At 45.1% G+C, this 21,851-nt stretch overlaps 1 protein-coding gene across 1 annotated transcript in view; it reads left to right on the forward strand.

Annotated features, from left to right (window-relative positions):
- LOC124619323 (39S ribosomal protein L1, mitochondrial) overlaps nt 1-21,851 on the forward strand; it is a 58,779-nt gene that overhangs the window by 22,929 nt on the left and 13,999 nt on the right. The gene's annotated exons all lie outside the window — the stretch shown is intronic.

A 21,851-nucleotide genomic window follows, 5' to 3' on the forward strand; every position in this document is an offset into this window, starting at 1 on the left:
CCCCCCCTCCCACCACTACCTCCACCTACTGCAAAATAGCATTAGCACTGTCACTCGATCTGGCACACCGTAGGGGCATAGGCACGTGTAAGAGTGTGGTGTGTTTGTGTATTTTATTCTAGCTCGTTGAAGTATAACTCTGACAAGTAGCAAGTTTTCCTCCTTTTCTGTGTGCCTGTCGGCAGCTTGACGCTTCTTCTTTTCTGTAAGTGGTCTCCTTTAATTCTAAAGTATTTACATTCTATGATAACTTTCCACAATATTTATTAAGAGGCTTGTCATAGGCAGATCATATCCCAGCAGATGGAGGACCAACTGTTAAAATGGCCATATCACTTACCAACCCAACTGGAATTTCTGCAGAAACTCACCTGTAGGTGAGCATGGCTACTAACAAGCTGTCTACCCAGATGAATGGTCAGTGTCAAACTGTTGCATAGGCTAGCATGGCTGGTAAGCGGCAGAGCGTGCCACTGAGAGTCGTATGAGTGACTTCAGTGGGTGTGTGTCAGCCGCCAGCTGGATGCTCATGCCAGCAGTGGCCTCTCTCTCTTCCCTTTGCCACTATTTTCCCCTCTCCGGGTTCTTGTTCAGCTCACCCGCTTCACCCAACTCTACCTGTCATCTCAGCTAGGCTGCATTGCTGGGGCAACATAGCTGTGGTTGTGCGTGCGTGTGTGTGTGTGTGTGTGTGTGTGTGTGTGTGTGTGTGTGTGTGTATTGGGGGGGGGGGGGGGGGTGCAAGGGGGAGGTACATGCGCACACATGCCGATTTAAAAAAGTTCATAAACTGAGATACCAAATTCTAAATCTTGACATGTTGCCAAGTGGCGATTAATCTAAGACAACTGAATAATTATTGTAATATTTTATTGCATTTGTCTTTGTAATGATTATCAGTTTCGTTCAAATATTGAACGTCTTCAGATCTGTTAAGACAAATGAATTACATTCTTTTAAGTTTGATCTTACATTACTGATCTGTAGCAATACAATATAATAGTGTATACAATACTCATTGCAGTTGTGGAGTAGCCCATCTGTTTTATGTGCTGTGTCCCCAACGTCCTAATCCACCCCTATGCCACTCCCACCCCCAGACCCCTGCCTTGTCGAAGACTCGGGTGCAAGACCTGCCCAGTCCACCCACCCAGCACAACCTACTCATGTCCTGTCACAGGCTTATCCTACCCCATCAGAGGCTGGCAACCGACCAGGTGTCAGCTACAATGAATGGCCACAGCCAAACCGTTGCCAAAACAAGATGGACCACCCAGTGGCACAACACGTAGCAGAGCAGAACATGCGAGATTTCAGTGGCTGCTTCACAACCCATGCCATCTGGATCCTCCCCATCACTGTCAGCTTCTCTGAGCTGCGCAGATGGGAGCTATCCTTACAGCACATCCTTCACTCCTGTAACCTTCCTGGCCTAATTCCGTACATTATTTTCAAAAATTTATTATTTTCATTGACACATAGGGAACCAAATTTTTTTTTTTTTTTTTTACTTAAAAGCATTTTGCAGTGCTGGACTCAGTATTTCTCTAAGATTTCTTTACTTCTCCATCAGAATTCACAATCATGTATTCAATAGCAGAAAGTGGTAAATCACTACTTACAAATGGTGCTGAGCTTGATTTAAGTAGTAATGGGTGAGGTCCAGTATCCTAGAATTTTAATGTAGTCGCAGCAAGGATTTAATCTCTCAGTGATATCCAGCATTGTGTCTTGTTACAGTGCTTTTCTTTTTTTAGAAATAATTTTGACCTTGGGATACTAACATAGTGAGTGAAGAACTGAAAATAAAGAAGCTATGGAAAGTTCAATTTAATATTGCCACTGTGAGGACTGTTTCTATCAATCTTCCTGGAAATTAGAAATCCCGTTCCATTGATGAACAGATGATTCCTTTTTCAGGAAAGAGTAATTTGAAACAGTTTGTCAAACATAAATCTAGGCCTGTGGGTTTGGTGGTGGGAACTATGATTGCATCAACTTTGGGTCTTGTAATGGATTTAAAAGAAAATGCTAAGGTGCTTCAACAAATCTGGAAGGTACAGAGCTGGGAAGGTGTTTCATTGTAATTCCCTTGTTGGAGAAAGTAGTTCACACGGAACATCATGGAAAGGGAAGATTTATAACAAATAGTTTAGGAGTAGTAAACTTCTGTGGTATTTCAAAATAAAAAGAGGAGAACTGATATAAATTGCTCGAAGTGATGCAGTTATTTTTAGTACGATGGAAAGATAGTAATTGCTTTTTAATAGCATCTGTGTGTTTTGTAATTCACCCAGAAATCAAGATACAGCACTGGTTCAGTAAGGGGAAGAAATACCATGTTCTCTCTTTTGTAAGTGTATGTAACCAGTCATTGTGTGGAGAGAACATCTGTCGTCAACAAATAGGTTTCTACTGCATCTAGTGTAGGACAAAGAATTTGACTTTTAACATCATTCTCCACTTCTTCAACTTTGCTACACTGAAAATCTGGATGAAATACAGAATAGCCACAAGAAAACAGAATTTAGCAGACATTTTATTAATTAAGATTATTAAGGAGTGGATGAAATTTTGATTGGAAATTGCTGAAGCTTTACTGGCAAAAGGCCTGAATTGGACAGGCCTTTACCTGGGCCACACAAAAAAATCTGAAACTGCAGTTGTCCAAGGCTGGTTCCTTGTAATGATAAGAGATTAAAGGGTTAAATCATTTCCCAGTGATTGATGGTGTAATTTCTCAACAAATATGTAGACTGATATAATGTATTAGCAGAACCAAAATCCACTGCAAAAAAATATGGTGTGCATTTGTCTTTTGGAGCACAAAAATGTTTCAAGCAGTTTAAGATTTAGAAGTAATGTGCTCTTAATCTGTTAGATTATTGTTAGGCATTTTTCATTGATTGTTTGCTCCATGCCGCCATTGGGTAAGCAGCTGCCAGCAGCAAGTCATATACTCTTAGCTCACTTATTTGTTACATAGTTTAATTCTTAATTTCTTTGCGTGTTTTTGGGTACTTGCATTGTTTAATTCATAAATTTCGGGCGTATTATAGTATTTGGGAGTTGTAGCATCACATTTTAGTACCTGAATAGTGTAAAATCGCGTAGTCTCCTTTTGCCGCCGAGCAGTGTATCAGCAGTTCGCAAGCAGCAGCATTACTGCATTTACTAGGCAATCTTGTATTTTAATAATCGTTTAAATTTTGTGTCGAATTGTTTGTGTTCTCTGTAGATTAGTTCAGATGCTCTTTGCACAACAGTATTTAGCACGGACAGATACTGCGACTGCTGTGTTCTGATGCAGGCTGAGTTGGCATCCCTTTGCTCCCAGCTTGAGGCAGTGTTGGCTTCGGTCACACAGCTTGCCAATAGGCATCACCGTGGGGGTCCGGACGGGGGTTTGTCGGAGACGGCCAGCTCGTTCCGTGCATCCCCTGATCGGTCTACGGCTGTGGCTGCCCGGGATACTGCCCACATTGAGGCTGACCCCTCACCTGTGGGAGAGTGGGAGGTCGTCTGTTCCAGAGGTTGCCCCTCAGTCTGCAAGATCCGGGCGGTCGCAGAGGGTGGGCTTACTGGTAGTTGGGAGCTCCAACGTCAGGCGCTTAATGGGGCCCCTTAGGGATATAGCTGCAAGGCAGGGGAAGAAAACCAATGTACACTCCGTGTGCATACTGGGGGGAGTCATTCCAGATGTGGAAAGGGTCCTTCCGGATGCCATGAAGGGTACAGGGTGCACCCATCTGCAGGTGGTCGCTCATGTTGGCACCAATGATGTGTGTCGCTATGGATCGGAGGAATCCTCTCTGGCTTCTGGCAGCTCTCTGATTTGGTGAAGACTGCCAGTCTCGCTAGCGGGATGAAAGCAGAGCTTCAGCATCTGCAGCATCATCGACAGGACTGACTGCGGACCTTTGGTACAGAGCTGAGTAGAAGGTCTGAATCAGAGGCCGAGATGGTTCTGCGACCATGTGGGCTGCAGATTTCTCGACTTGGGCCACAGGGTGGTGGGGTTTCGGGTTCCGCTGGATAGGTCAGGAGTCCACTACACCCAGCAGTCGGCTACACGGGTAGCAGGGGCTGTGTGGCATGGACTGGGCGGTTTTTTAGGTTAGATGGCCTCGGGCAAGTACAGAAAGGGCAACAGCCTCAAAGGGTGCGGGGCAAAGTCAGGACATGCGGGAACCAAGCAGAAATTGGTATTGTAATTGTAAACTGTCGAAGCTGCATTAGTAAAGTATCAGAACTTCAAGCGTTGATAGAAAGCACCAAAGCTGAAATCGTTACAGGTACAGAAAGCTGGCTGAAGCCAGAGATAAATTTTGCCGAAATTTTTAGAAAGGATAGATTGCATGCAACTGGTGGTGGCGTGTTTGTCGCTGTTAGTAGTAGTTTATCCTGTTGTGAAATAGAAGTGGATAGTTTCTGTGAATTATTAAGGGTGGAGGTTATTCTCAACAACCGAGCTAGGTTAATAATTGGCTTCTTTTACCAACCTCCCGACTCGGCAGCATTAGTGGCAGAACAACTGGAATACATTTCACATAAATTTCCTCAGCATGTTATAGTCTTAGGTGGAGATTTCAATTTACCAGCTATAGACTGGGACACTCAGATGTTTAGGACAGCTGGTAGGGACAGAGCATCGAGTGACATTATACTGAGTGCACTATCCGAAAATTACCTCGAGCAATTAAACAGAGAACCGACTCGTGGAGATAACATCTTGGACCTACTGATAACAAACAGACCTGAACTTTTCGACTCTGTAAGTGCAGAACAGGGAATCAATGATCATAAGGATGTTGCAGCATCCCTGAATATGGAAGTAAATAGGAATATAAAAAAAGGGAGGAAGGTTTATCTGTTGAGCAAGAGTAATAGGAGGCAGATTTCAGACTACCTAACAGATCAAAACGAAAATTTCTGTTATGACACTGACAATGTTGAGTGTTTATGGAAAAAGTTTAAGGCAATCGTAAAATGCGTTTTAGACAGGTACGTGCCGAGTAAAACTGTGAGGGACGGGAAAAACCCACCGTGGTTCAACAACAAAGTTAGGAAACTACTGCGAAAGCAAAGAGAGCTTCACTGCAAGTTTAAACGCAGCCAAAACCTCTCAGACAAACAGAAGCTAAATGATGTCGAAGTTAGCGTAAGGAGGGCTGTGCGTGAAGCATTCAGTGAATTCGAAAGTAAAATTCTATGTATCGACTTGACAGAAAATCCTAGGAAGTTCTGGTCTTACGTTAAATCAGTAAGTGGCTCGAAACAGCATATCCAGACACTCTGGGATGATGATGGCATTGAAACAGGGGATGACACGCGTAAAGCTGAAATACTAAACACCTTTTTCCAAAGCTGTTTCACAGAGGAAGACCGCACTGCAGTTCCTTCCATAAATCCTCGCACAAATGAAAAAATGGCTGGCATTGAAATAAGTGTCCAAGGAATAGAAAAGCAACTGGAGTCACTCAACAGAGGAAAGTCCACTGGACCTGACGGGATACCAATTCGATTCTACACAGAGTACACGTCCCCCCTGCGGGTCCGGGGATTAGAATAGGCCCGCGGTATTCCTGCCTGTCGTAAGAGGCGACTAAAAGGAGTCCATCCCCCTCACGGGGGTAGTTAGCGCCTGCGTCCGGAGACGGACGGTTCCACGACCTATCATCGTGGTCTTTTTGGTTTTTCACTTCTCGTTTCTTCCTTCCTTTTGTTGGTTCCTTTCTTTGCTCTTCTCCACCTCACTGTCTTCCTTACTCTTTCCCTTGACTCCTCCTTGCCTTCTCATTGCCTTTTTCTCCTTGCCTTCTCATTGCCTTCTTCTCCTTGCCTTCTCATTGCCTTCTTCTCCTTGCTTTCTCATTGCCTTCTTCTCCTTGCCTTCTCTGGTCTCCGCCTTGGCGTTTGAGACAGTCTGTCCTCTTTCTCCCTCTCTCTCTTCTTTTTCCTCTTCTTCCTTCCTCCCTGTGCGTGCCTGAAGGCCGACCCACGCGTTCGCACGCGTAGCCGGTGACGGGGTAACGCGTAAGTCCCCGCCCTGGGTAGACATGTAAGGCACGCGCGTACCCCCTGGTAAAGGCCAGGCCCGGGGAGGGGTGATTGCCTGAGCTGATACCTTCTGACCATGCCGATTGGTCCCTCCGTCTGTTTCTCGGGAGGTGTGACCTGAGGTGTAAACATTCACCTAAGGCGGGAGTGCCCTCTGAGAGGGTCCCCACAAGGAAGGAGCGCGCCATCGGAGACGCTGGCAATCATGGGGGATTCCTCCGCAATGGATTCTACTCCATCTCTTTCGACTTCGACCCAAAAACGGAAACGTGACCAGCCAACAGTGACAAAAGTACTACCGCCTGCCCCACAGTTCCTCGTAGTTTCTCGGTCTGAGGACGGAAAGGATTATTCCTCTGTCAACCCTTTCGTTATTCAGAAGGGCGTAGATGCCATAGCCGGATCTGTCAAATCTTGTACCAGGTTGCGTAACGGCACCTTATTACTAGAAACTGAGAGTGCCTTTCAGGCACAAAAACTGCTTCGGGCCACCCTCCTGTACACGTTCCCTGTCCGGGTGGAGGCCCACCGAACTTTGAATTCGTCTCGAGGTGTAGTCTATACTAGCTCTCTCGACGGATTGACTGACGAGGAGCTTCAATCATTCCTCGCTAAGCAGGGCGTGACGGCTGTCCATAGGGTCATGAAAAAGGTCAACGATGACCTTGTACCGACCCGGACAATTTTCTTGACCTTCGATAGTGTTAAGCTGCCATCGCGCATCAAGGCGGGCTACGAGGTTATTTCTGTTCGCCCCTATGTCCCGACACCTACGCGCTGCTACCAGTGTCAGCGTTTCAATCACACTCGACAGTCTTGTTCCAATGCGGCTAAATGTGTCACTTGTGGCAGGGATGCCCATGAGGGTGACTGTCCACCTCCGTCTCCTCGTTGTGTGAACTGTCAAGGTGACCATGCCGCCTCCTCCCGCGACTGTCCTGTCTATAAGGAAGAACGCTGTATCCAAGAAATTCGGGTCAAAGAGAAAGTGTCCACCTCGGCTGCTCGCAAGCTATTGGCTAGTAGGAAGCCCACGCTGCTCCCAGCGGGGAAATACAGTACTGTCCTCGCCTCTCCTCGGACTACCCGGGAGGTAGCAACCCAGACATGCGATCTGACCTTCAGCACCACGGTCGTCCGTTCGGCCAGTGCTAAGATCGCGCGGTCGACGTCTCCTCTTCCTCCCATCACCCCACAGACACGAGCACCTTCCTCAGCTTCTGCTAAGACGAAGGCATCGAAGTCAGATGCACGGGCCTTCAAGAAGGAACCATCCCGTGCAGACTTCCTCCGTACCTCGACCTCCCAGCCTTCGGCCGGTACTTCCACTACACGTCCTTCCAAAAAGGCGCATAGGAAGCACAGTTCTCCTTCCCCGCCACGGCGCATTTCTTCTCCTGCGCCACCCAGCGGTTGCCGCCCCAGGCCGTCATCCGTTTCGCCTGGCCGCACCGCTGGTAGCCGTACATCTGGCCGTTCACTGGCGGAGGAAGCTCCCCCTCCCGGCCATCCTCCCGAGATGGCCGATGACCCTATAGACCCTATGGACGATGACTGTCCGCCTACTGATAGCGGCAGCAGTGCTCGCTCGAAGCCAGGCCCTAAGCGGCCTTCGAGGTGACCACTTCTCTCATCTTCCTTTTCTTACGATGGCACTTATTCACTGGAATATTCGCAGCATTCGCTCCAACCGAGAGGACTTGAAGTTGCTGCTCCGCTTGCACCGTCCGCTCGTCGTAGCCCTCCAGGAAACGAAGCTACGCCCATGCGATCAAATTGCCTTGGCACACTACACCTCTGTGCGTTTTGACCTACCCCCTGTGGTAGGTATCCCAGCTCATGGAGGGGTTATGTTGCTGGTCCGGGATGATATTTACTACGATCCCATCACGTTGCACACCGGCCTGCAGGCAGTTGCCATCCGCATTACTCTCCCCACTTTTACGTTTTCCTTTTGTACCGTTTACACTCCATCGTCATCTGCCGTTACCAGGGCAGACATGATGCAACTTATTTCTCAGCTACCTGCACCATTTTTGTTAACTGGAGACTTCAATGCCCACCATCCCCTTTGGGGCTCTCCAGCATCCTGCCCGAGGGGCTCCTTGTTAGCAGACCTTTTCAACCAGCTCGATCTTGTCTGCCTCAATACTGGCGCCCCTACTTTTCTTTCGGACACATCTCACACCTATTCCCATTTAGACCTCTCTATATGTACTCCCCAACTTGCACGCCGGTTTGAGTGGTATGCACTTTCTGATACATATTCGAGCGACCACTTCCCGTGTGTTATCCATCTCCTGCAGCATACCCCCTCTCCGTGCTTCTCTAATTGGACGATCTCCAAGGCAGACTGGGGGCTCTTCTCTTCCAGGGCGACCTTTCAGGATCAAACCTTTACAAGCTGCGATCGTCAGGTCGCACACCTCACGGAAGTCATTCTCGCTGCTGCTGAATATTCCATCCCTCACCCTCCTTCTCCACGTCGCGTACCGGTCCCCTGGTGGACCGCAGCATGTAGAGACGCTTTACGTGCTCGTCGACGTGCTTTACGCACATTTAAACGCCACCCTACAGTGGCGAATTGTATCAATTATAAACGATTACGTGCTCAGTGTCGTCGTATTATCAAAGAAAGCAAGAAAGCCAGCTGGGCTGCTTTCACAAGCACCTTCAACAGTTTTACTCCTTCTTCTGTTGTCTGGGGTAGCCTGCGCCGGCTATCTGGCACTAAGGTCCACTCACCAGTTTCTGGCTTGAAGGTCGCGAATGACGTCCTTGTGGCCCCTGAGGCTGTCTCCAATGCCTTCGGCCACTTTTTCGCAGAGGTTTCGAGCTCCGCTCATTACCACCCTGCCTTCCTCCCCCGCAAACAGGCAGAGGAGGCTAGGCCACCTAACTTCCGCTCCTCGAATTGTGAAAGTTATAATGCCCCATTCACCATGCGGGAACTCGAAAACGCACTTGGCCGATCACGGTCCTCTGCTCCAGGGCCAGATTCTATTCATATTCAGATGCTGAAGAACCTTTCTCCTGCGGGTAAAGGTTTTCTTCTTCGTACATACAATCGCATCTGGATTGAGGGACATGTTCCCGCATGCTGGCGCGAGTCTATTGTTGTCCCGATTCCTAAGCCGGGGAAGGACAAGCACTTGCCTTCCAGTTATCGACCTATCTCGCTTACCAGCTGTGTCTGTAAAGTGATGGAGCGCATGGTTAACTCTCGATTGGTTTGGCTGCTCGAGTCTCGACGCCTACTTACCAATGTACAATGTGGATTTCGTAGGCGCCGCTCTGCTGTTGACCATCTGGTTACCTTATCGACCTTCATTATGAATAACTTCTTGCGGAAGCGCCCGACCGCGGCTGTGTTCTTTGATTTGGAGAAGGCTTACGACACCTGTTGGAAGGCGGGCATTCTCCGCACCATGCATACATGGGGCCTTCGCGGTCGCCTCCCTCTTTTTATTCGTTCCTTTTTAATGGATCGACAGTTCAGGGTACGTGTGGGTTCTGTCCTGTCAGACACCTTTCGCCAGGAGAATGGGGTGCCACAGGGCTCAGTTTTGAGCGTCGCTCTCTTCGCCATCGCGATCAATCTCCCAACCGTGGAGACAACTAAATTTTTAGGCCTTACATTTGACAGGAAACTTAGCTGGTCTCCACATGTGTCATATTTGGCCGCCCGTTGTACCCGTTCTTTAAATGTCCTCCGTGTTCTCAGTGGTCTGTCGTGGGGAGCGGATCGAACCGTCCTACTTCGTCTATATCGGTCGATCGTCCGCTCCAAGCTGGATTATGGGAGCTTCGTATACTCCTCTGCACGGCCATCCATCTTACGCCGCCTCAACTCCATACAACATCGGGGTTTGCGACTTGCGATCGGAGCATTTTATACCAGTCCCGTAGAGAGTCTTCATGCTGACGCTGGCGAATTGCCACTCACCTACCGGCGCGATATACTGCTTTGTCGGTATGCCTGTCGGCTACTGTCAATGCCCGACCATCCGTCTTATCGTTCCTTTTTTGACGACTCTCTTGACCGTCAATACGGGTTGTATGTCTCTGCCCTGCTACCCCCTGGCGTTCGCTTTCGTCGCCTCCTTCAACACCTTAATTTTTCACTCCCTGCAACCTTTCGAGTGGGCGAGAGCCGCACGCCACCTTGGCTCCAGGCTCAGGTCCGCGTTCACCTCGACCTCAGCTCGCTCCCAAAAGAGGTCACCCCCGGTTCGGTCTACCACTCCCGTTTTTTGGAACTTCGTTCGAAGTTCATCGACATGACTTTCATTTATACAGATGGCTCTAAGACCAATGACGGGGTCGGGTGTTCCTTTATTGTCGAGGCACAAAGTTTCAAATACCGGCTCCATGGCCATTGTTCGGTCTTCACAGCTGAGCTCTTTGCCCTCTACCAGGCTGTTCTTTACATCTGCCGCCACCGACATTCTGCTTATGTCATCTGCTCAGATTCCCTGAGCGCCATCCAGAGCCTCAGTGATCCATACCCGGTTCACCCTTTCGTCCACCGGATCCAACGCTCTCTTCAGCAGCTGGTGGACGTCGGTTCTCCAGTTAGCTTTATGTGGGTTCCTGGCCATGTCGGTATCCCCGGGAACGAAGCTGCAGATGCCGCGGCCAAGGCAACGGTCCTCCAGCCTCGAACAGCTTCTTGTTGCGTCCCTTCGTCCGATTTTAGCAGGGTGATTTGTCGGCGTATCTTATCTCTGTGGCATGCCGATTGGGCTGCACTTACCGACAACAAGCTTCGGGCCTTAAAACCTCTTCCCGTGGCTTGGACGTCCTCCTCACGCCCTTCTCGGCGGGAGGAGGTCGTTTTGGCCCGGTTAAGAATTGGACACTGCCGGTTCAGCCATCGCCATCTGCTGACGGCTGCGCCGGCGCCGTTCTGCCCATGTGGGCACTTGCTGACGGTTAGACACATTTTAATGTCCTGTCCAGATCTTAACACACTGCGCCTCGATCTTAACCTGCCAAATACTTTCGATGCCATTTTAGCGGATGACCCACGAGCAGCTGCTCGTGTTCTTCGTTTTATCAATTTGACAAACCTCGCTAAGGACATTTGATGATGCTGTTTTTTAATCCTATGCCTGTCAGTCTGTCTTTTATCGTGTTTTCCCTTTTAGTTGTTGTGGTCAATTTGTGCCTCGCGGTGCATTCTTAGAGTAGTCAGGGTGCTAATGACCATTGAAGTTGTGCGCCCTAAACCCACAAAAAAAAAAAAAAAAAAAAAAAAAAAAAACAGAGTACACGAAAGGACTTGCCCCGCTTCTAACAGCTGTGTACCGCAAGTCTCTAGAGGAACGGAAGGTTCCAAATGATTGGAAAAGAGCACAGGTAGTCCCAGTTTTCAAGAACGGTCGTCGAGCAGATGCGCAAAACTATAGGCCTATATCTCTGACATCGATCTGTTGTAGAATTTTAGAACATGTTTTTTGCTCGCGTATCATGTCATATCTGGAAACCTAGAATCTACTCTGTAGGAATCAACATGGATTCCAGAAGCAGCGATTGTGTGAGACCCAACTCGCTTTATTTGTTCATGAGACCCAGAAAATAGTAGATACAGGCTCCCAGGTAGATGCCATTTTCCTTGACTTCTGGAAGGCATTCAATACAGTTCCGCATTGGCGCCTGATAAACAAAGTAAGAGCCTACGGAATATCAGACCAGCTGTGTGGCTGGATTGAAGAGTTTTTAGCAAACACAACACAGCATGTTGTTCTCAATGGAGAGACGTCTACAGACATCAAAGTAACCTCTGGCGTACCACAGGGGAGTGTTATGGGACCATTGCTTTTCACAATATATATAAATGACCTAGTAGATAGTGTCGGAAGTTCCATGCGGCTTTTCGTGGATGATGCTGTAGTATACAGAGAAGTTGCAGCATTAGAAAATTGCAGCGAAATGCAGGAAGATCTGCAGCGGATAGGCACTTGGTGCAGGGAGTGGCAACTGACCCTTAACATAGACAAATTTAATGTATTGCGAATACATAGAAAGAAGGATCTTTTACTGTATGATTATATGATAGCGGAACAAACACTGGTAGCAGTTACTTCTGTAAAATATCTGGGAGTATGTGTATGGAATGATTTGAAGTGGAATGATCATATAAAATTAATTGTTGGTAAGCCGGCTGCCAGGTTGAGATTCATTGGGAGAGTCCTTAGAAAATGTAGTCCATCAACAAAGGAGGTGGCTTACAAAACACTCGTTCGACCTATACTTGAGTATTGCTCATCAGTGTGGGATCCGTACCAGGTCGGGTTGACAGAAGAGATAGAAAAGATCGAAAGAAGAGCGGCGCGTTTCGTCACAGGGTTATTTGGTAAGCGTGATACTGTTACGCAGATGTTTAGCAAACTCAAGTGGTAGACCCTTCAAGAGAGGCGCTCCGCATCGCGGTGTAGCTCGCTGTCCAGGTTTCGAGAGGGTGCATTTCTGGATGAGGTATCGAATATATTGCTTCCCCCTACTTATACGCCCCGAGGAGATCACGAATGTAAAATTAGAGAGATTCGAGCACCCACGGTGGCTTTCCGGCAGTCGTTCTTCCCGCGAACCATACGCGAGTGGAAACGTAAAGTGCCCTCCGCCACACACCGTTGGGTGGCTTCCAGAGTATAAATGTAGATGTAGATGTTTCCCAGTGACTTTAAATAGTTATTTAAATTTATGCTTTAGTTTACATGTGAGAGAATGAAAATGTTTCAGGCAGGTTCACTCACAGAAGTAATATCGTCTTAGGCTGTTACATTATCACTAACGATTTTTCAAAAATTGTTAATCTGTGGTTTTAAGTTTGTCTTCTATTATACACACAAGCTTATGATATTGACATTTTGACATGGAAGCAGTGATTTCATTAATGGTTCATTTTGGATAATCTACAGTGGAGGAACACTACGTGGTCAACATGAAGTGGGACTGATTCTTGGAAGAAGCTGGGCAAAGAAGGTTGAGAGCATATATCATGAAAATGACAGATTATTAGTGGCAAAGACAACAGCAACAGTTTGGGACATGACTGTTATATGCATGTACTTTCCAAAATCGAGCAGTGAAGAAGATGGGGTTGAAAAATATTTGAGTGTATTGATGATCTAAAGGAATTAATAGATGACAAGGCAAACATTGTCTGTTATGGGAGGTTTCAAGGCTGTAGTTTGCATAAAATCAGACAGAATAGGACTAGGAAAGTTTGTCCTGGGAAAGGGGGACTGTCGAGGTGAATAGCTACTAGATTTTTGTGAACAGTATGATATGGTAATAACTAAAACCATGTTTGAAATGCCTTTTGAGAAGAAGATGTACTTGGGAAAATTCCAGTGACACACAAGGATACCAAATTGACTACCTATTGCTCGAAACTGTGTATAGAAACCAAATCAAATTAAATCACAGCTATCCTGGCACTGAAATAGATAATGACAACAAATTTGTGATGGTAAAGTGCAGTTTCAAGTTTAAAAAAGATGATAAGAAGAAATGAAGTAAGATGAGATTCAAACAAATGGCAAAATGAACAAACAAAACAGAATTATGCAGAGAATACCAATACATTTGCGGAAACTAATAATAGTTAAGTGGACCTGGGGTATGCTTGAACAAGGAATCCTTGAGGCAGCAAAAAAACTTGGGGCAATATGCAGCTAGAACCAAAACAACCTTAGACTACAGAAGAAATGCTAGACATCCTACACCCAAGAAATCAATATAAGAGTGTAAATACAAAAGACATCCAGATGCAGTATGGAATATATAGAATGCCATTGTGACAAAATGCAGAGAGACCAAAGAAGAATGGATGAAGGAAGGTAAGCAAAGTATAATAGTGTGTGATGTAATAGTAGGAGGAAGTACAGGTAAAGCATATACAGCATGATAAAATCACTGCAATACAAATGTAAAACAAAAAATTTCTGTGATAATCGGCAAAGATATCACAGAGCGCTGAGAGAAGTATCTTGAGGGCTTGTGCCACAATGAGTAAGTGCTGGAAATTACAGACTATCTTGAATCTAAGGATATGTTGGAGAAAGATAATAGAGGGTTGATAATCACATGAGAATAATTTGATCTAATGCTTTAGAAATTGAAGGACAAGAAAGCAACAGGACCTGATGACATACCAGTAGAACATCTGAAGGAAGTAAGAGAAAAAATGTAACACAAGAACTGTACAGCATTATTCTAAGACGGTATTGCAATGGTGAAATCCTGGAAGACACTACTAAAAGTCTGGCAGTTATCTTACTGAAGGAAAGAAATAGCACTGAACGCTCTAACTTTAGAATACTAACACTACTGCCATGTGCATTGAAAACATTGCTCAGTGTAATTAAGAACAGGATTAATATAATAGAGGGAAACATTCCACGTGGGAAAAATTATATATAAAAACAAAGATGAGGTGACTTACCGAACGAAAGCGCTGGCAGGTCGATAGACACACAAACATACACACAAAATTCTAGCTTTCGCAACCAACGGTTGCCTCATCAGGAAAGAGGGAAGGAGAGGGAAAGATGAAAGGATGTGGGTTTTAAGGGAGAGGGTAAGGAGTCATTCCAATCCCGGGAGCGGAAAGACTTACCTTAGGGGGAAAAAAGGACAGGTATACACTCGCGCGCACACACACACGTATCCATCCACACATACAGAAAAGAAACACAATAGACCATACCACAATAATACCGACAATAATGTAAAAAGCAATAAAATAATCAAAGAAAACTCTTAGCCTACAGCTACCTTTTCCTCTTATATCAATAAAAAAGGACAATTTCGTTTAACTGCTTGTGTAGATCAACGCACATAAGGTATCTTCAAATTAAACAACTTGCATGAGACCTCTATCCATAATATGAAATTGCTGCCAGGTATTCAAGCGATTGACCGAAAATTTTTATCGTCAACATACATCCACAGACCACCTTGCGAGATAAGCATCACTCATCTTTTAAGTAATACCTTAGCTTGGTAAACACATAAATAGCAATCTAAGAATTATATACTGGCATTAATCAAAACTTCTAATCATTGATAGATAATCCAATAACATTCAAGAAATATGAAGCAAAAAATGATTTTTCTAGAAATTTTAGTCCCCAAAAATTTGGGTCCACCATTACAGAACTGCAGCCAGAAAATGTACCATTCCATCACTTGAACTATTCCCTTATGGGAATAGTCACCTTAGTGTGCGCGAGTAATGAGTGGATGGGCAAATATCTATTAGGTACATTACGCATGTAGATTGTGGACAGTTGGGAATGTGGGTCTCACGGGAAGCATGCAAGGGATAAGTCCCTGTAGTCGCGCTATTCATTTATGTCCTCGGTGGCTCAGATGGATAGTGTGTCTGCCATGTAAACAGAAGAGACCCGGGTTCGAGTCTTGGTTGGGGCACACATTTTCAGCTGTCCCCATCAAGGTATATCAACAACACACGTCGGCAGCCGAGGATTTCAATTAATTATCATTTATTCTAGAGGAGCAGCACAGTCATCAATGGTATCTGTTCTTTCGAGAGCAGGTACTATCTTCATATATCAACTGTATCACTTGACACTGTTTCAGCATGCACTATTCACATAAAACTGTATTTCATGTGCAACTTTGGCCTGCTATATCATGCCAACAGACAAAGCTTTCACAAAACAACAGGGTTACATATCTTGCTGTCTTTGTACAAAATTTGAACTAATTCACAAATGAAACTTAGATTCTTGAAAACAAGTTTTCAGTTTTATCATAAGAATGCATTTTTTGTTAATTTGATGCACTTTAACCTGATTCCATGCATTCATTTCACATAAGACTGAATTTTATGCACTGCATTTAGCTCAATTTTAAACCTTCATATCCCAACAATGGGTAAAGGTTATTGGATAAAAAAATCTTATTTTAACTTTATCCATTTAACTACCATCATGCAAATTTTTAACCAATTCGTACAAGTTTAAGTATAGACGTGGCACACTTCAAAAACATCCCAGTAAAATGTCTTCGTTGCATGTAAAATCCAGACAATGCAATCTTTTTTCAAACGGTTAAAAATTATTGTAGACCAAGGTCCAATACACCGATGGACCAAATCTGAACCATCAGTCTTGATCCAGTCCAGAGTTATTTTAGGGTGACTGTTTCCGCATGTAAAATCTGAATGAGGGTGACTGTTTTCACATGTAAAATCCGAACGCTGCACACACAATTTGTGCTATGAGCTGAACATTAATTTCAGCCCAATTAAAATCTTGTTCAAAAGAAATTGATTCACACAATTTGCGTGGGCACCAGCTCCGATTTTCCTTGCTAACCTCGCTTAATATATGGGTAACGTAGATACAGCAAGACAGGTGTTAGATTGTCTATACAGATGGCACTGGTTTGTGCTAAACTGAAAATATTTTACCCCTTGTTCCTAGTTCAAATAGCAATCAAGCACAAAGACCCCCCCCCCTCCCCCTAAACCAAAATTCTTCATTGTAATGTTAAACCCTAACCTGAGTGTTCTTACCGGGTGATCAAAAAGTCAGTATAAATTTGAAAACTTGATAAACCACGGAATAATGTACATAGAGAGGTAAAAATTGACACACATCTTGGAATGACTTGGGGTTTTATTGGAACAAAAAAAAAAAAAAAAAAAAATCACAAAATGTCCGACAGCAAAACGTCAGTGACTGCGCATGACAATCGTGTATAAAAGGAGCTGTAATGGGAGAGAGAATCAGATGCGGCAGCAGTTGCAGCATGTTTACGTTACCTGAAAAGGCGCTTTTAGTGAAGCTATATTATCAGAATGGGGAATGTGCTAGTTCAGCATTACGATCCTATCGCCATAGGAAGGGGATTCGAATGGGTAAAGGTCTGTTGACAAATGCAGCTGTGGTGAGAATGATTTCATAGTTCGAAGCCACGGGTTGTTTAGATGATAGACCCCGTAGTGGCCGACCGAACACAAGGCGTAATGCTGAGACAGTTCAGGAAGAAATGGAGACTGTAGCGGGTTAGTCTATGCACGGGGAAGTCAGCGCTCGTGCAGTCGCACGTCGCACCGGCATTCCATACACTACTGTTTGGTTGGCACTTTTTTTAATTCTAATAAAACCCCATGTCATTCCAAGCATGTGTGTCAATTTGTACCTCTCTATCTACATTATTTGTGTGATTTATTTGATTTTCAAATTTATACTGACTTTTTGATCACCCTGTATATCTACTTTTTTTTGTAAACTTAATGAAATAAGGTTTTTTTAATATTTTTGCTAATGTAATTGTAGACTTTGAATCAAATTAAAACTAGAAGTTAATGCAATTAAAATGAAAATAAAATTAAAAAAGAGAAAAGGAAAGGCAGCAGGTGAGCTGGGGAGGATGGGATATCCTGGGCTTTGAGCTATGATACAATGTATTTTTTTATATATACAAATCACTGCTAGAGGTGGCAGAAGCTATAAATGACAGGATAAATTTCAGGGTAGACTTTAATTTGTAGTGTGGCAGTATAGACAATAAATCACTAAATAGACCATAATCACATTTAAAGTTTGCATTTTCAATTATGTTCTAAGCAGAGTAACAGAAGCCTCTATATCTTTAAAAAGTATGTAGTATTGTATATAGAGAATAAGCCTAAATTTATCCACATTCATTTGTGTATGTGACTATAAGAGCTGTCTGGATTGAAGGTGGGGACACCTTATTCACATTCCTCCAGAACCTCAACAACTTCTCCCCCATTTGCTTCACCTGGTCCTACTCAACCCAACAAGCCACCTTTTTAGATATTGACCTCCGCCTCAGAGATGGCTACATCAGTACCTCCGTCCATATGAACCTACTAACCACCAGCAATACCTCCACTTTGACAGCTGCCACCCATTTCATACCAATAAGTCCCTTCCGTACAGCCTAGCCACCCGTGGTCGTCGCATCTGCAGTGACGAGCAGTCTCTCTCTAAATATACCGAGGGTCTCACTTAAGCCTTCACTGACTGTAATTATCTTCCCATCCTTGTACAAAAACAAATCTCATTTGCCTTATCTTTCCAGTCTCCCGCCACCTCCCAAAGTCCCACAGTCCGGCCACAGAGGAGCATTCCCCTCTTAACTCAGTACCATCCGGGACTGGAGCAACTCAATTACATTCTCCGCCAGGGTTTCGACTACCTCTCATCATGCCCTGAAATGAGAAATGTCCTACCCACTATCCTTCCCACCCCTCCTACCGTGGTATGCCACCATCCACCAAACCTACACAATATACTCGTCCATCCTTACACAACCTCTGCTCCCAATCCCTTACCTCATGGCTCATACCCCTGTAATAGACCTACATGCAAGACCTGTCCCATACATCCTCCTACCACCACCTACTGCAGTCCGGTCACTAACCTTACCTATCACATCAGAGGCAGGGCTACCTGTGAAACCAGTCATGCGATCTACAAGCTAAGCTGCAACCACTGTGCTGCATTCTATGTAGGCATGACAACCAACAAGCTGTCTGTCTGCATGAACAGCCACCGACAAACTGTGGCCAAAAAACAAGTGGACCACCCTGTAGCTGAACACGCTGCCAAACATTATACCCCTCATCTCAGTGACTGCTTCATAGCCTATGCCATATGGATCCTTCCCACCAACATCAGCTTCTCTGAATTGCGCAGGTGGGAACTTTTCCTGGAATGCATTCTACGTTCTCGTAACTCTCCTGGCCTCAACCTTTGTTACTCACTGTCCTCACCCATCCAGCCCCCTCCCTGTCCCCATTCCAGCACTACACAGCCGTCATTTCACCGCCACACCCAGTCTTTTAATTTTTTTTATTTTTATTTCTCTCTTTTCCGCTACTTACCCCCTCCCCCTCCACACCTTCCCTCCTACCCTCCGTCTAAACTGCAACACTTCACTGTCTGCCACTCCCACCATACTATCCCTCCCCCTCCCCACCCCAGCCTCCTCCTTACCCCAACCCAATCACCACTCCCATCATGCACTGGTGTTGCTGCCCGCTGCGTTGTTTCAGCTCTCTGTGGCTGCAGATGTGTGTGTAAGTTGCGCTTGTGTGTGTGTGTGTGTGTGTGTGTGTGTGTGTGTGTGTGTGTGTGTGTGTGCGTGCGTGCGTGCGTGCGTGCGCGCGCGCACGTGTGTGTCTACTGCTGACAAAGGCCTTAATGGCCGAAAACTATGAGTGAGTGAATCTTTTTATTGTGCCTATCGCGGCTCAGCATCTCCTCTATATGGTAAGTAGCAACTTTCCTGCTCTCGTATTGTTACATTCCATCCTGGATTTTCCATTGTTTGACTAAAATGTTCAAAAAGAATCATCTGAGTTTGGAGTCATATAACAAAATAACACTTTCTTGAAACAGCTTTATGTGTACTACAGTTTGAAATGAGCAAATCTGAATTTTGTTAACAATTCAGTTTCATCTTTTTACCACTCTGATTATGTTGAAAAACAGTTCAAAGGCAAGGGTTGTCAGTACAAAGGGAAAATATAAAGCCTATCATCTTGTTTCACACAAAGATCAGAATATCATACAATGAAGCTTTGTTGTTCGTCCCTAAAAGTCCACTCAGTACGTGAGTAGAGAATTCAGGATTCCAGTTACCACTGTCTGGTGTTTGTTGCAGCAACATCTAACATTTAAGAATTTTAGGAGGCCATCTCCATTGGTTCTAAAATACACTGAAGAACCAAAGAAACTGGTACACCTGCTTAATATCACATAGGGCCCCCACAAGCACTCAGAAATGCTGCAACATGGTGTAGCACAGACTCGACTAATGTCTGAAGTAGTACTGGAGGGTATTGACACCATGAGTCCTGCAGGGCTGTCCATAAATCCATAATGATATGAGGAGGTGGAAATCTCTTCTGAACAGTACATTGCAAGGCAACCCAGATATGCTCAATGATTTTCATGCCTGGGGAATTTGGTGGCCAGTGGAAGTGTTTAAACTGAGAAGAGTGTTCCTTGAGCCACTCTATAGCAATTCTGGACGTGTGACGTGTTGCATTGTCCTGCTGTAATAGCCCAAGTCCATCAGAATGTATAACAGATGTGAATGGATGCAGGTGATCTGACAGGATGGTCACATACATGTCACCTGTCAGAGTCATATCTAGACGTATCAGCAGACCCATATCATTCCAACTGCACACACCCCATGCCATTACAGAGCCTCCACCAGCTTGAACAGTCCCCTGCTGACATGCAGGGTCCACAGAGTCATGAAATTTGAAATGAGACTTGTCCATCCAAGTAACATGTTTCCAGTCATCAACAAACAAATGTCGGTGTTGACGGGCCCAGGCAAGGCATAAAGCTTCATGTCGTGCAGTCATCAAGGGTACACAAGTGGGCCTTTGGCTCTGAAAGCCCATATCAATGATGTTTCATTGAATGGTTCACACGCTGCTGCTTGTTGATGGCACAGCATTAAAATCTGCTGCAATATGAGGAAGGGTTGCACTTCTGTCACATTGAATGATTCTCCTCTTTCGTCATTGCTACTGTTCTTGTAGGATCTTCTTCTGGCCACAGTGATGCAGAGATTTGACGTTTTACTGGAGTTGTGATATTCACAGTACTCTCGTGAAACGGTCATACGAGAAAATCCCCCCCTTCATCGCTACCTCGGAGATTCTGTGTCCCATCATTCATGCACTGACTTTCAAATTCACTTAAATCTTGAGAACCTGCCATTGTAGCAGCAGTAACTGATCTAACAGCTGCACCAGACACTTGATGTCTTATGCAGGCTTTGCCGACCGCAGTGCTGTATTCCACCTGTTTACGTATTGTATTTGAATACACATGCCTATACCAGTTTCTTTGGCACTTCAGTGTGTATTGTGGGAAATTTTATACTCACCAGGGAAGAAGGGCAAGAAATTTTCTGTTACAATTGTGTGGTGTGCGTACTGTAAGACCTTCGGTACAGACACCATCAGATTATTTGACTTGTCGCTCTACTGAAGTAGGCGAGTGTCAGCAATATGTCTCGTGGTCTTATCATGGCGTGTTTATCTTCTGCCATTAGGTCAGACGATAGAAATGCCACTTGCACGCTTAGAGTAGCAGATTGACGGTGACCAACTTTAAACAGAACTTGATTAATTTTCACACACACATATATTAAAATAATAAAAAGCATAGACATTACATAACTTGATTCTGGATGCTATTTACAATTGACAATCTGAAGTTCCTTTGGTCTGGGTACGTTAATCTTACTCTCACATATCTCTAATACTTGACAAAGTGTCTATACATTCATCTTCATGGCTATGTGCAGGAATATGGTAATCTTATTAGGCGCAGACTGAAACTTGACTATAGACTGGTACAGACTAATGTAGACTTGTACAGACTGGTGCAGACAAATGCAGACTGACTAATCGGAGGTCTGTACACTCGTTATAATACCTTGCGCGTTCAGGTATCACTGCGCGAGTGTGATCCGCGAGGAGAAAAGGTTCTACGTTAGCAGCAATCTCATTGGCTGCATTACGTATTAATACGCGGATCGGCGGAAGCAGAATTTGGTCCATCTCTAAGGCAGTGCCATCTCGTAGTGCGGAGACGGACGAGCGCTGCGCCTGCGCTGTTGTGCTTAGCAGGGCGCGCTCTAGTGGGAAAGTTGTGTATGCGCTGACTACGCGGAACTGTGTACACAACAAATTGGTTTTCAGTGACAGGCAACAGTTCATTTTAATGTGGAAGTAGGAGACAACTGGAGTA

This window comes from Schistocerca americana, chromosome 6 (genome assembly GCF_021461395.2).
Source record: "Schistocerca americana isolate TAMUIC-IGC-003095 chromosome 6, iqSchAmer2.1, whole genome shotgun sequence".
Lineage (NCBI taxonomy): Eukaryota > Metazoa > Arthropoda > Insecta > Orthoptera > Acrididae > Schistocerca > Schistocerca americana.